This window comes from Ambystoma mexicanum, chromosome 12 (genome assembly GCF_040938575.1).
Source record: "Ambystoma mexicanum isolate Mex_15411 chromosome 12, UKY_AmexF1_1, whole genome shotgun sequence".
NCBI classification, from domain to species: domain Eukaryota; kingdom Metazoa; phylum Chordata; class Amphibia; order Caudata; family Ambystomatidae; genus Ambystoma; species Ambystoma mexicanum.
In genome coordinates this window covers 666092115-666107216 of record NC_090936.1, presented here as the reverse complement: position 1 = coordinate 666107216, position 15102 = coordinate 666092115, and the positions used below count along the sequence as shown (strand labels likewise).

At 44.5% G+C, this 15102-nt stretch overlaps 1 protein-coding gene across 3 annotated transcripts in view; it reads left to right on the top strand.

The window, feature by feature from the left end:
• Positions 1-15102, top strand: part of LAMB4 (laminin subunit beta 4) — a 933969-nt gene that overhangs the window by 832687 nt on the left and 86180 nt on the right. The window lies entirely within an intron of this gene.

The window sequence follows — 15102 nt, the reverse complement described above, 5'->3', positions numbered from 1 at the left end:
TGCTGTCATGATGCTGGCATGTAAATACCTTCTGTTTGAATTCCCTGCATGCTCCTTGATTACACATCTGTGATTATCGAATGTGGCGGCCTTAGTGGATATTGCAGCTGAAATGCAGAGACCATGCTAGAGCCGGCACTGTGCTCTCTGCACTATATAGCTATTTCAACCAGCACAACTCTCTGTAGAGCGCATGAAGGTTTCTGTGGTGCAAACACCCCACCTTCGTTCCTCGAACATCATGTATTTCAAGTTTTTTAAGCTGTGAGATGCATCGAAAGTAGGATCGGTGGAAAACCCTCCAGCCTTCTGAATCCTGAACAACAAATTAATTCCCAGCAGTTTCTGGGAGAGAGGGGCTATCCTACCTGGTGAGAGGAAAGTCAGAAATCGCCTGTTTTAGTTACATCCTCTTCCAGTCATCAGTCAGGTCAAGCAATTATATCCTTTGTACTTCCTTCTTCAGCCCCCAGCTGTCTATGCATCAGCGCTAAGGGACCACTCGTTGGACGTTTTGCACTTAAGAAAAACCCTAACATAACATAATTTAAGGAACTTTGCTTTTAGATGTAGTGGGTGCTGATTCCCCATCCTTCCATTTTAGCGGCAAACCTCAAAATACTCTTATCCTATTACATGTTATAGTTTTTACTGAGGTATGAGATATGGGAGTGGTATCACACGCGTGACTTACCATTTCAAATAATGGTAAAAGAATGAGCGGGTGGATATTGCTCTTGCTATTAGAAGTGGGGGATATGTGCAACGTATTCTGAATCAGTGTTTCTCTCGTGTTGTATGTGTACCAGTTCTGCTTGAGTAGGACATCTTCCAGTTGACACGATTCAGAACATGGGCATGTTCCATATCAACTCAATCCTAGCCTCTTCTGGGTCTCATAATCTTTGACAGTCAGAGTCCGCATTCTGTGTACATATTGGCAGCGATGTGCCCTTCGCCAACTTAAGATGACACAAGTATTGCACCTAACGTGCGCTGATAATGGGTTAGTGTGTATGCATTGTCTCACGCTGCCAACTATTGGTGCTGAGGGTGGAGGAATGGGAGGGGTCATTAAATGACACTTTCTGATATGGTAAAAAGCTTTTGGGTGCTATCAAACAGGGATGTTTCTTTGTTCCCATCTAATAAGTGCACAGTAGAAACAAGACTTTCTTTCTTAATACACTTAATTCCTTCTACCCCGCAAACCACAGAAATGAATGGCTTCTAGGTACTCAGCAATAGAAAAAGAGTTGGGGCGCAAAAAAAGAAAAAGCATAATTGCAGCCAAATTAGAATAAGGGAGGAACAGCAGTGATGATGGGCACGCTGGGGAGCAAAGCCGGGGAATACAGAGTATGGAAGGCCATTGACCTGCCTGCTCAGGGCAGCCACGCCCTTCCACCTAGAAAATGCTTGCCCTCAGTGTTGGAGGGGATGATCAACGCAATACTTTACTTTGGAGCTGCATTATAGACTGCTGCTTATATGGACCTATGTCTATAATATGGGATTGATTTCTTCAGCTCACACCTAGCAGATCTCAGCCATTGAGGTGGTTTCAGTAGACATATGGTTTCTCATATGTTCTCCCTTTTTAACATCCCATGTTTATATGTTTCTGTTACTTTGGTCTGGCACCCAGTCGCAGCATAGATAAAAGTACCTGCTTTATCTATTTCCTCCATCGACCTATCAATCAAACTATGAATCAGGCGAGCAAGCTGTCAATATAATAGTTGACCAGTGCACAGTTTTGAGGATACAAATGATCACGAATTAAAAAAAGAACTATAACTTGTGAAAGCTAAAACATGGGGAAAGGCCTTGCCTTTGATAGAGAGAGCCCATGTACTTAAGCTCACGATCACAGTGCTTGCCTTTTAAAAGCAACCTTCCTATTGAAATGCTACAAAATAAAACCATGTTTCGTTTATTAAAACATGTCATCCTTTTACTTTATTCACTTTTAAACTACTTTACTTCACTGCCACAACTCCATGTTCCTTACCCCTGTGTGCTATTGGCGATCGTTGGCATTATTGACTTGGAGAATAACACTTCCCGGGCGATGGCCCTCGGCTTTGCATCGGGTCATAACGCGGGGTTGGGCCATTGCCCAAGATAACGCTCCCGCTTCAGTCTTGCGGGCTATATTCTTACATTATCTATCGCAAAAGGCCACTCGGAGGTGGGCTCCAATTGGAAAACGTGATGCATAATTCCAGTTAAATAAGTAGAAGCAGGAGCCATCCTACACATCTACCTGTATACAAGCCTGATATTATAGTTATATTATCTGAGGGGGGGCACTCTACCAGCCTTGCACTAGAGACATTTGTCAAACTTTTGAGTCATTTCTAAGAACAATTTCAAAATGTTCTTTTCACATTACCCTGTGTGATTATTATGCCTGATATAATACACATGGCCCACATGAGTTAGTACAAGGAACTACTGATTCTATCAAACTTTCAAGAGCAATATACTTTCTTCCTTTACTTACATGTTCACACAAGAAAACTTGTTAAAAAACAACTTTATTTCATGGAAAACCCTGGGTAGATGTCTAAAACTAAAAAATGAATATGTGACTTGTACTCTCTAATCCAATTCTGCACTTGCTGTGACCCTGCTTCCCCTCCTTTGTCCTTCGTCTTTCTTTGATGTGAAATCCGTATTGTATTCCAAATGCAATACAGTCTCATGGTAAGCCACCAAAATGACAAACTCCACCGAAACCAACTCACAAAGACTTGGAATCCTCCTAAACTCCTTTTTTATGTCCTGTCGCCATCTAATTCCTGAATAGTTTGCATCAGTTCCACGCAACAAAACAAATAGTCAAAATAGGGAGCAGGACTTAAATCCTCACTTTGAAACTAGTCCTAAAACACTGTCCATGTTGAAGCAAGATCATGTATGACAGACGGCACTGTCTTATGTACAATCTGTGCTCCCTGCACCAATCCGTGTGGAGGATCTGCATTATGCTTGTTCAGCGCTTACTCATCATCACACATGGCATGTCCTCAATCGGCTTGTAGTGGAAGGCCTTAAAAGCAGACTCACTGGAACAGTCCTTAAGTTTCATAATGTCCTCCAGTCTATCCCGAACATCAAAGCCTTACAAGTCATTGCACTAAGAGCTGAATAAACGCCCAGCAATCAGGTCTCTATACTTGATGGGTTCATCCACATTACCCACCATTCAATCATAGGTACTGGCTCGCTCTTAAACAGTCTAGCGAGTGCAGCAAGAAACTGGTCCTTATTGCTATGAATATTAGGAACATGTGCCATCCTATAGGCCTTTAACAATGCACTACACAAATCTGGGGTTTGGTCAGAAAGGCTGAATAGCACAATGGCTCAGTCCCCGCCTTAGTATGTATAGAACTGGGAAACATAAACCTTTACAAGGGCAACATTGTAATCATGTTTCCAGGGTGTTGACATCGAAAACGTCTTTGCAAGACAATATACATAAAACCATATTGTTTGTTCCCAACGGTGCCTTCAGACTGAGACTCGGATAGCCTGGCCAGTCTTTACACAGGTGAGCTGCTCTGCTAAAATCCCACAGCCATGTATAGTGAGGAGTCAGAAAATTTAATAAATACACTCTTTTCTCTAGCCAGCATCCCATAGGCTGTTCAACCGTGGGGCTACCATCCATGGACTTTAGGTCATCTGAAATCCCTAAGCAATGCACCCCAACAGTGATAAAAGATTTAGCTTCTACTAAAATAAAGGAAGCCAAATATTCAGCACGTTCAGTATACGTTTTGGACATGGAATCAAACTGCTATTCTACACACCAGCCGTGCCTTCAATCTCCTGGCTGTCAAGGGAGTCGAGGAGGGAAGGCTGAGTTCAGCTGCTGGTTCTGAAAGGGTACACGCTTACCCGTATGTCCATAAAACCTCCAATCTGCAATTCTAGCGACTGTTCCAGAATCATTGGGTTGACTGCCTCAGCCGTCTTTGTGAGAAGAATCCAATTGCAGAAAAGAGGCACCGGGAAAGTATGGAAAGTTCCAGCATATCATTCCTGTGCTCTTGAAGGTCGTGGTTGAAAGAGACTGACACCGCTTCATCTCTGACTGATGCTATTGAACTTTGAACCCGTTGTTCCATCACCTAGGGTTGTGGGCACAGGGCCGGTCACATTGATCATCTCTAGGAAGGCTGCTTTTTTAGCATCTTTGCTGGCATACCCCAGCACAGTGTCACTTTTCATAAATCATCAGGCCCATAGGAGTAGAAGAGGAAGAACTCGTTTGGGCCCATAGACTTGACCCTTTATCGATCTCTTTGTATTTGAGAAACTGTCAAAGTCACAGTCTTAGGACGTCTTGCTTGAGACTCTGCCTATGCCAACTGGTACAAGGTCTGGCATGAGTCCTGTGGGCTTCCAACCAATCATGAGAACAGGTCTGAGGATGTCAGACACTACCTGGCACACAGTCCTGTCAACAGCTTCAAACAAGGCTCTTTTCAAATGGATGGCCAGCACTGTCTTGGGAGGATAGTTTAGCGGCAACGTGCTTGCCTTGGAAGCAAGACGACACGGAGCAACACAGTTTTGATCCCTGTGTTCATGCTTAGAAATCTCTGGGTATTAAGCGCGCTATAAATAACCTATCATATCATGTCACTCTATTGGTGTAATCGTGACCATCATCTAGTTCAGGGATGCACAACTGATTTTGACAGAGGGCCGAAAGTACCTTACATGAGGGCTATAATGAGCCGAAAAGTAAATGTGGGCGGGGCGGTAGGCGGGGCGTGGCAGGAGGCTTTTTAAACCCCCAAGTTGTACTAAACACATGGAAAAAGAATGTTTTTGAGGGGTAAAGATTTTTATTTGCATTTCAAACTTACATTTTGTACAACACATTTTCCATTGTTATAATTTATTTCTATTTAGTTATTGTATCCCGCCTGTTTAATTAACTTATATATATTTTATTGACCCTAGATTGGACATGCCGTTATTTTGGACTGCTACAATTTGCTATTTGGGTTGCCCAAGAGGAGTATGGCCTTCGTTGAGTCAGGTTTCCTCAAAAAGCCAAAGATGACCATCTCCTAACTGTGCCTGTTTTAGCTTTATTATTGGGTTCACTCTTGGAGTGCAACACTATGCCCAATGGCCCCCTCACCCCCAACCAAACACTATGCCCCAGGGCCCCCAACCCCCAACCAAACACTATGCCCCATGTCCCCCTCACCCCCAACCAAACACTATGCCCCATGTCCCCCTCACCCCCAATCAAACACTATGCCCCATGTCCCCCTCACCCCCAACCAAACACTATGCCCCATGTCCCTCACCCCCAACCAAACACTATGCCCCATGGCCCCCTTACACTCAACCAAACACAATGCCCCATGTCCCTCACCCCAACCAGATTAAGCCATTTTAAAATATTCAGTCATTAGTCACTGAGCCAGTTCTCGTGAATTGAAATGTCATCCGACACGCAATGCACAGCTTCCCCGATGGGAGACCCCATGTCTCCTTAAGTGGGCTCTCCCTGAATTATTTATTTATTTTTCCTTGACGCAAATATTCCTAAAGAAAACGTAAGTGCTCCTTTCCATGGTGTGGCCATACCTGCCTACATTTGAAAATCAAAAACCCTGAGATTTGTGCCCCGTCCACAGCCACACAAGACTACGCCCCTTTGCACACGCTCCACAAACACGCCCCGCCCTCATGTCAAAATGTGCAGGTTGCACTTTACAGTGGAATGCAATACATGTTATTAAATTGGCTATTCTTAACCACCCAAATTGCATAGGACGCATGGCATACGCCTTCCATAAAATCAATAGACACACAACAGCAAGAGAGGATATTTTCTTCAAATAGTGTTTTTGAAAACGTTAAAATACCGAAATTGGAAATTTCGCCTTAGTTGTTTGTTGTTTTTCATCCGTGTAGTGGTGGGGTGTTCAGCATGCAAACCTGATGTCTGTGGTTCAATCCCTGGGGTCGGCATGAATTCAAAGAGAACCTGCAATGTTTCTCACTTTAGCTGGGGGTGACCGAGTTCACCCTCTGAAAAAAGTGGGTGGACTCAGTCCACCCACGTGTACCCTCAACCCGAGCCCTTGCAAACTGGCGAAAAAGAAGGAAAGCTGAAAAAATAAGAAACGAGGAATACTGCTTTGACACCGGATTGAAAGCAGTATTACCGTGTTTATTTTGCTTAAGTTTTCATTCCTTTTGGTCAGTTTGCCTTATGTTTTAGTCGCCCTTCAATTTAGGGTGACTAAAACATAAGGCAAACTGGCCAAAAAGAATGAAAGCTTATGCAAAATAAACGCGGTAATACTGCTTTCAACACCGGATTGAAAGCAGCATTGTATATTTATTTGGCCCCTTTCTGCATTCTTTTTGGTCCCGCCCACAACAACCGGGAGACTCCAGGGTCTTTCCCGGAGACCCGAGCAGAGGCTAAAAACCCAGAGTCTCCGGGTAAAACCCAGAGGTTAGGCAGGTATGGGTGTGGCGCCATGCAGAAGCTGCCATGGGGATGTTTCTGCCAGCGCCGAGGGCATGATGATGTAAACCATGCAACTGTTAGGGCCAGCTTTTTACATGTAAGTGGTGTCGCTCCCCTCCCCTATCCTAGCAATTCACACTGGCAGTAAATGGTTCCCGTTTCAAGAGGTGCAAGAAGCGATCAGGCAGTATTAAGCACTCTACAGGAGGTTAACATCCCTACCAAAACAGCAACCAAAACTAAAAGGTTAAAGGTACTCTAAGAAAGATAGGAAATGAAAGAAGGCAGCCTAACCCATAGTGCTTATTTTAATAAAGATGTCGTAACTAAAAAGCCACCATAGTGATTATTTTTATTGTACCAGAAAGCCAAAAAAGAAGTTGGTTGTCCCGAAGTTCTGAACCTATGTTATCTGATGCTTGGATTATTTCAAACCACCCCTGGTTGCGCTCGAGCCTTTCTCCAGCTAGCAAGCGAGTGCACAGAACCCCTCGGCCAACCAAGACAGGACAGTTCATACTGCTCCATGTATGCATAGAAGCAAATACTGTACTGTAGCTAGAGACACTAGAATAGTACTTGTAGCCTGTATTATTTTTTCTTGTTATTTCAAAGCTTCATATTTCCATGTCAACAGACTCAGGATATATTCCTCTGCATGTGCCTTAATCTACTACCAACAGTAGAGGTGCTAACGAAAACCAAATAAATTTCGTCTTGATCCACTATATGTCGGTGCTGTGAAAGCACTGACCAACCAGAAACGCTCTACCTTATAATTATAGAATGTCCAAATCTCGCGAGCGAAAGAAGAACATACTCGGCTATGCTCCCTAATGAAGCTGTATCACTACATAGCAAAGAAGGATGGGCAACCCTGATGTTGGGTAATCGCAAGAGGCTCCTATTCAGAGTAGTACAATTCTGGAAAGAAGTGATTGGCAAGACTCGAACATAGTGAAGTGGTCGTACATCAGAATTAAGATACGGTCTACCTTCTACCGATCGACCTATCGACTGACGGAGGGCATGAGAAAGGGGGAACCCCCTAGAACTCGAAGCATACAAGCGAGACATATATCTGCTTGGACTACAAACACACACCTTTTCGTCTGGACTCCCTCCTCGCTTTTCTGATGCTGACGCCTCCCCCTGTTTTTCTTGTACTTGGATGCAGCTGAAACTGAGATTCCTTTCGCTTTGTATTCTTTGTTTTTTTTCTTTTCTTTTCTGATTTGCGTTCTCTGTTTTATTTTTGGGATAACGTTTAATTATGAAGGAAAATGGAGCTGATAATGAAAAAGTTTGTATACAACTAAACCATTTAATTAAAAAAAAGCTTCATTGCTTGAAGGCATCAAAACAAAATCACCAAAATAAATTTTGGAATAGGCCGATTCAGAAAGGGTTTGGGTGGGGTGAGAGTCACCACAGCTCTGCCGCCCTCTTGCCACTGAAAGTGACTGTGCTCTGCTACAAAAGGACTATTGCATTGCACTGCACGACAGCACACAATGCTCACTGCCCCCCCAACCATGTCTCTTTCTGTTTCTATTTACACTGTTACAAATCCAACAAAAGCAGCCACTGGAGAAGCTAGTTTTGGCTTGTGTATGGGGTTCTATAACCTATGCCTCTACTGCAGTCGCTCAGAAACACGCTGTTCTGTAGTATATTAATGAACAACCTATAGCTGTAGTCTTGGCTCCCCATGCCCCCGACTCTAACTTCACACCATCCGTGAACATAAATACTAGTGTTTGTAGCTGAACGGCCGCCAAACGTACATTTGTGAGTTCATTGGAAACCACTGTCAACTGTGAAATCTTTACATTACAAAAGGGCAAAAAGCAGTCAGAGGTAGAGATGAGACAAGAGAGAATTCAAGTGTACAGTAGGGTTCATGGGGGCAGTTGGTGGATGTGGGATAGGATCGCAATGGACAAGAAACTAAGAGTGTTTACCTTCTTCACAGCCATGTTTTAAGTGAGTGATACGGCACAAGAATGGTGATTAACCTACGGTTTGTTGTCTCTAGTTTTGTGAATAGAGGTCCTTTGTACCGTCAGTTAAATGAGTTGCTGCACATTTGCAGACAGTCCCATATAATGGTGCAAGTACCTTCGACCTTTGTGTCAAAACCTGGCAATGATGTGCAAACATACATCGAAATGTCTTGCGTGTCCCCACACCCTCAACTCCATCCTTAACCCTAGTTGCTGATTGAAAGCTGCTGCCAAACACACATTATGGAGTTTATTTAGCTTCTTCACACTCACACACACACCAATCACGAAATATAACAACGGAGATGTCATTCGAGGGAGGGGTTGTGATGAGCAAGGAATGAGACTCTGACACGAGGGAATCATGATTTTGGTCAAGGACCTTTATTAAAGTAAAAGGGGTTGTAGAAATGCCTCTCTGTCCCTGCTCTAAGAGGTGTTTCCTTACCTTAAACTAAAACTAAGGGTCTGTCAATGTCAGAATGTCCAAAACAAAACTGTCCAGTGTCCAAAGTACTATTCTGGCCCTCACATTCGAACAAAATCAACTCTAAGGTGAAAAGGTTAATGTCTTTGGCCTTGAGTGGTTTATAAATGTGCAAAAGGGAAAATGCATAACTCCAACACAAAAGGTCCAAAAAGATAGAGTTCCTTGTTCCAGAGGGTGGTTCCCATCTGCTGGATTTCTCTTCACTTTGTTATGTATTCCGAAAATCAGTTCTTTGTGTTTCCCTTGATCAACAACACAACTGGTACACAAAACAACTTGGCTCTTTATCTTTATCTTGTTAGGATACCTGGTGTACTCTCCTGCCAGGTTTTGACTCCTCTTTTCTCGATTAGCACATCCTTTTGCTATTCTTCATATATCCTTCTCAGTACCTCTATAGATTCTGCATTTTCCTATACAGCTTGTCCTTGCCTGGCGTGCTTCTCTACCAGGACTTTCCTATATGCACAATCTTGCAACTGCCTGATATACTCTCCTGCAAGGGCTTTCTTATATGCACACACTTGCAACTGCCTGGTATACTCTCCTGCCAGGGCTTTCATATATGCACACAGTTGCAACTGCCTGGTATACTCTCCTGTAAGGACTTTCCTATATATCTATTTTCCTTGTACCTTTAATTTGCCTGGTGTAGTCTCCTGCCAGGGCTTTTCACATGTAGGCTCTGCACACGCCTCCAAAATCGATAGACTCTTATGTTTGCTTTATCTGATAATGTATAATGATAATGTATCTGCCTGTTATATTATCTTGCCAGGGCTTCTCATATATGTGTATTGCATGCACTCACAAACATGAAAGTCTTTCACTTTTTTTCTGTTTTAAAAAAATGTTCTCTTGCTCTTTCTTTTTCATGTGCTTTGTTAACAATTATTTGTGTTTGGCGTGGCTGCCAATTTGCCCCGGGGTCCATGCTTCCCCTGGGCGGATGGCTGTTGCAGGTGTACTCTATTTCTCCAGCACCAAATCGGTGGAAGTCGTTCAGTGCTTCCTTCCTTCTCGCTGCCACTATTCCTCAGCTTCTTTGCCTCTCGCAGTTCCTGCAGGGCTCTTCCGCTCCGTTCCGGGTTTCGGTAAGGCGAAGGCTGCCTCTCAACGCCTGCAAACACCCAGGAGCCCTCCGTCAGCTTCTGCCATTCCCGCAGCACGTTCTCTCTTGCGGTCCTCTTCCCTTTCTTGGTTCTCGAGCCGGTCGGCTCCATGGAACTCTCTCCAGCCATGCGGTCTCTCCGTTCGTACCATGAGGAGCAGCTTCCTCCTGCCATCGGCGCACCACCCTCAGCTGCTTTTCCTGTTTAAATGTCCTGGCTGCAGGATCACAACAACTAGAGTGCAGCTTGTGTTCTTGGCCTTCTTTGATCTACATTCCTGGGCTCATCTTCCTCCTCACAATATTCTTGTAGTTATGGAAATGGAAGTCCATTCTTGACAACTTGCATGAAAAGTCTGGGTAATTGTTTTCAGAGATCTTTAAGGGCAAGTCATCTCTGGATGACTTGTAGGTAGTCAGATAAGGTGTTATGAGTCTTAAAAGGCAAGTCAGATTTTGACGGCTTACATACAGATCTTGTAAAAAGGTCTTCAGTACCTTTCCTAGGTGAATGAGGGGAGGTATAACAATATGCCATTAAGGCATTGTGCATGGATGGGGTATCCTCAAAAGAAGAAGGGAGATATCATGTCTCGTCCTATGGCGCCATGATATTCTCCCAAAGGCTGTCTCCCCCTTGTGATCCTTCCTCATGTAGCCACCCCCAGGGTCAGGATCAGGTAACGACTGCCACGTCGGGAGAGGTCACCGCCAGAAAAGGAGTGATGACACCATCAGATTCATCAGAGGGTGCAGCAATGGTAGCAATGTTAGTGATCGCTTTCATGGAACACCACAGTTTTGTCAAGCAATTTCAATACCACAAACAATTAGAAAACAATCACCATTATATTAATTCTGCAAGTTATCAATGGCTGAGGTTGGATAGGTGACCAATGGGAAAGCAGCTTGTGCTAAACCTTTGAGCAAGACACTAAAGTGTAGTAGAGCAAGGGTTCATCAAGAGGTCTCCTGCACAGCCAATTGTTTCTGTTTGTAAACCAGAAACAAAAATGATAAATCCACAATTAATAAATGCTGCGAGGGCAATCAGCGGACAAGGAGCAGAATTCCTACAAAAAAAAATAACAATCTACAAGCCAACGAGACCGCTCAGGTCAACCAACGAAATCCGACTGGAACAAAAACCTTACATCAAGGAGAAACTCAGAGGCACCGCTTTCTACCACTTAGCCGCGAAAACCTGGAACAACATCCCAAAAGTAATAAGGAACACCAAAGATCACCTTAAATTCAGAAAATTACTAAAAACCTGCCTCTTCAACACCGGAGACTAAAACCGAAACAACAATAAGACAAACGACTCATCAAAAAAGGACATTGACAAACCCCTAGAACCGACAGAAGTACCCTGGGCACCAGTAGGGCTGACGCTGGACACAGGGGTCCACCCGCGAGACCCAGAGAAACGGATACAACTACTCCAGCCAACCCTTACTATCCCTCACCGCCCGTACAGCCACAACTAGGTTCCACGAGGCTGTGGAACGGACAAGATACCGCCAATCACCACACAACCGGGTGTATGGACACTAGCAGCGGCGCTAGTCATGTGGAGGGGGTGAGGAGCATGCAAGGTTATTAAGGGAGCGGGCGGAGGGGACAGCTAGATCCTCAAACGGCCTCGAATGAAGAAACGGGCACGTACCTCCTGAGGCTCAGGGTGTACAAGCATCCCGTCGGGTAAGATTACACGAGCCCAACCGGTTCAGTGCAGGATAGAGATGACTAACGAATACCATTAACAATTTCCTTCTCTGCATACACCTCTCAAACTCCAAACCAAACACAACCACAAACCTCTAGCGCATCAAACCGCACGAACTTCACTACACTGCAACAACAAAACAAAAACACACATAGACTCGCACATCAGCACACGACGACTACCGGCCGCATACACCCCAGGCCCAGCCGACGGAACCACCGGGCTGAGGCTGCCAACAGCACATCACTGCAATCTTGCACTTTTCCAGCCTCCACCCACTAAGTGCATTAAAGTGCAGGAGTCTTGGGCAGATTATATTCTGTTAAGTGGCCCCAGAAGTCCCAGCTATTCCAGAGGTACTGGAATCAATCCAAACGAAACTCAAGGAGGAAGTAGACAAAGTGCAAGGCAAAGTTCAGCTTTATTATCACCAAAATAAAGCAGGCACAGCATACAAGCATATACATCTCGAGGCTCTCATCGAGAACATGTGAAACAATACTTTAAGTACCTCGGACGTGTCATATATGTGTCAGACATCATCACAATTTTACCAAACCTACGGAGAATGGGGATCAGCTAAGGGACCCAGCTACATATAGTTTGAATGGGATTTAGACATTTGATTGGGTTAGCTGAATATGATGGCTCCTCCTGAGCACCCCAATATTGACAAAAAATAAAAATGCATCACTTCTAAGAATAACAATTGGCTGGCATACTACATGGTGGGTGGTATGACACTAGGGCATTTGATTGGTTGGCTTCCTACTAGCCAACCTTGAAATTTGACAGGTCGTTAAGATATGTGCTAAACTGGTATTAGGGGGAGAGAGGTGCATGGATTGTTTTCTGTTCATTAAAGAAGCTACCAACCCTTATTCCTTGGCCCTGAGCCCATGCAATCCCTTTGTATTTGACCTTGTGTGGCGGTTAGTGCTCCATGTGTGCTTTTAGGAAGTACCACAGGCATCCTTATCTATTGACTCCTAATGAATAGACAGTGTTCTCAATTATAAATCACGTGTTAGGGGGCTGTGTATGATGTGGAATTAACTTCTATTTATTGGGATTTTAGCTAATTCTAACGTGTGTGTCATGTCTTCTACTTCCACTGGGACTCTCTTGAGTTATTATTCGTGGAGCTTGCTGGCTTACTATTCTGTGCACCTGCCAACCAAAGGATGGTTGTCTTCATATAAACATTTTTAATAGTGTTGGGAGTATCCTGCTTGTGTCTGGGGAACTGCTATCTCCTACCTTCACTTTGCTATTGTCATCCTCACTATATTAATTGCTAACTTCCACCTTAGCTCTGCACAGATTTGTATTTCTGTGGAGTCAGCGTTTCTATGTGTTCCGAATTCTTGAGGACTGGACCTATTTAACATTTTAAAGAGGATGGCTGCCTCATTACTCTCTGATTTCTATGTTAGTTAGCTATACTCGTGTGTCATTTCTTTTGCATTCAGCTTATACATTGGTTATGTTAATGTTCTTCGTGTCTTGTGGTTTCTATGTTAATATTTGTCATGTATAAATGCATATTTTACCTAGTGTGCGTGTTCTTCGCGTGGAGTGCATATTTGCTTTCTGTCTAATGCACGTGCATTATTTGGTACAACGTTAACTAGACTGCATTTGTCATCTTCAGCCTAGATTGTCTTTATGTCTTTAGAATTCTTTTATAAGGCGTTTAATATCTGTGAGTGGTTTCTAAGCCCAGGATCGGGATGTCTTGCTTCCAAGACAAACGTGTTGCCCCTGAGATATCCTTCATCTTGTACCTGCCTGGGATAAGGGCAGTATGGTTGTCTTACTGAGTAACGCTTCTCACCTGTGTAAAACCTGATTGGGCGGGCAGAAAATGTGGGTGGTGTATACATCTGCCTCCCAACAATTCTGTAACCTAGTTGATTGAGGTTTCACCCAATTGATGAGGCATGGGCCTTACACCAAGTTAGAACCCTGTTCCCCAGTCTATCATGGGTACACCAGGGCGGCGTTCAAACACATGGTGCCCACTGCTAAACAGAGAGACAGGCGTCTGTAATGGAGCAATGACACGTGTCTTTAAACCGTTTGAGGCAGTAATATAGGCCTATGTTGATGAGTGCCTGGAAAGTATGGCTCTGAATTCTGTTCCACCTCAGGCAGGTGGAACATGTAAGCCTTGGTGGTGGGTGCCGGCGGGTCCCCTCTGGGGCTCTGCCCTATATCTGAGCTACCTACTTGTAACATCTTAATAAATTGAATTTGAGAGATTTTACCCGCAGCCTTTCTGGATTGATCCTTACAACACTGGTGACGAGCTGGCTTCAGATCTCGTGCATGAGCTGAAAAGAGATGATATTTAGATATTACCCGCTGCAGGGGGTGCAGGAAGAAGTTTACACATCTACTGCCACTTGACAGCTGGAAACCCACCACCCAGGGCGGATTAGAAAGGCTGCTTCCAGAATGCAGCTTCCAGAATGCACCCAGGAAGAGGATAAGGGTGCTGCCAGGGCACCCATGGTGTCTGCATAGCTGTTGGACCTAAACGTGGCGGAGATCACCCAGGACGACTTGTATAGAGGTGCCTGTGTGCACCCAGGATTCCTGCAACAAGACTGGCTGCAGGGTTATGAGAGAGCTCTGGGACTTCCTTGGCAAAGTAAAAGGCTGGTGAGAGGCGCCTAAGCATGATCAAACATCACTCAGGACCCCTACACAGCAGGCAAGGCCACATGGTAGTTGCTTTGATGTCCCAGGACAAAGTAAGTGGAAGGAGAGGGGGCCGGGTGCATCCAGGTGACTTGATCAGCTTGCAGGGCTACACGTGGAAAAGGGGGCCTGGGAAGTCAAGAATTGGTGAAAAACTGTCAGCAGAAGGGCCTGAGACTGTTTATATATGGTGTGTACTATGGAGCAGAGGTAATGGTCCACAGATCATACTATGGGGCTAAGTGAATGGTCCTTACCTGGCAATGACTTTGCTGAGTGGATTGCGTTGGATCAGTTGGCTCAAAGGAGCTCTGCCATGCTCCCCTGCAAAGCAACATCTGCTGACATCATCACTTGGCTGGAGGGGTATGGCATGGAGTGGAACTCTTCCTGTTGTTTGGGTTCCCTTCTGATGAAGGTATGAAGATGCAGTGTCGATGACCTCCGGTGAAGAGGAAATACAGCTATCTACTTGCTGGTGCGTACTCACGACTACAGAGCACTGTGGCAGATGGAAGTTGAAGGAGAAGTTGTTCATAG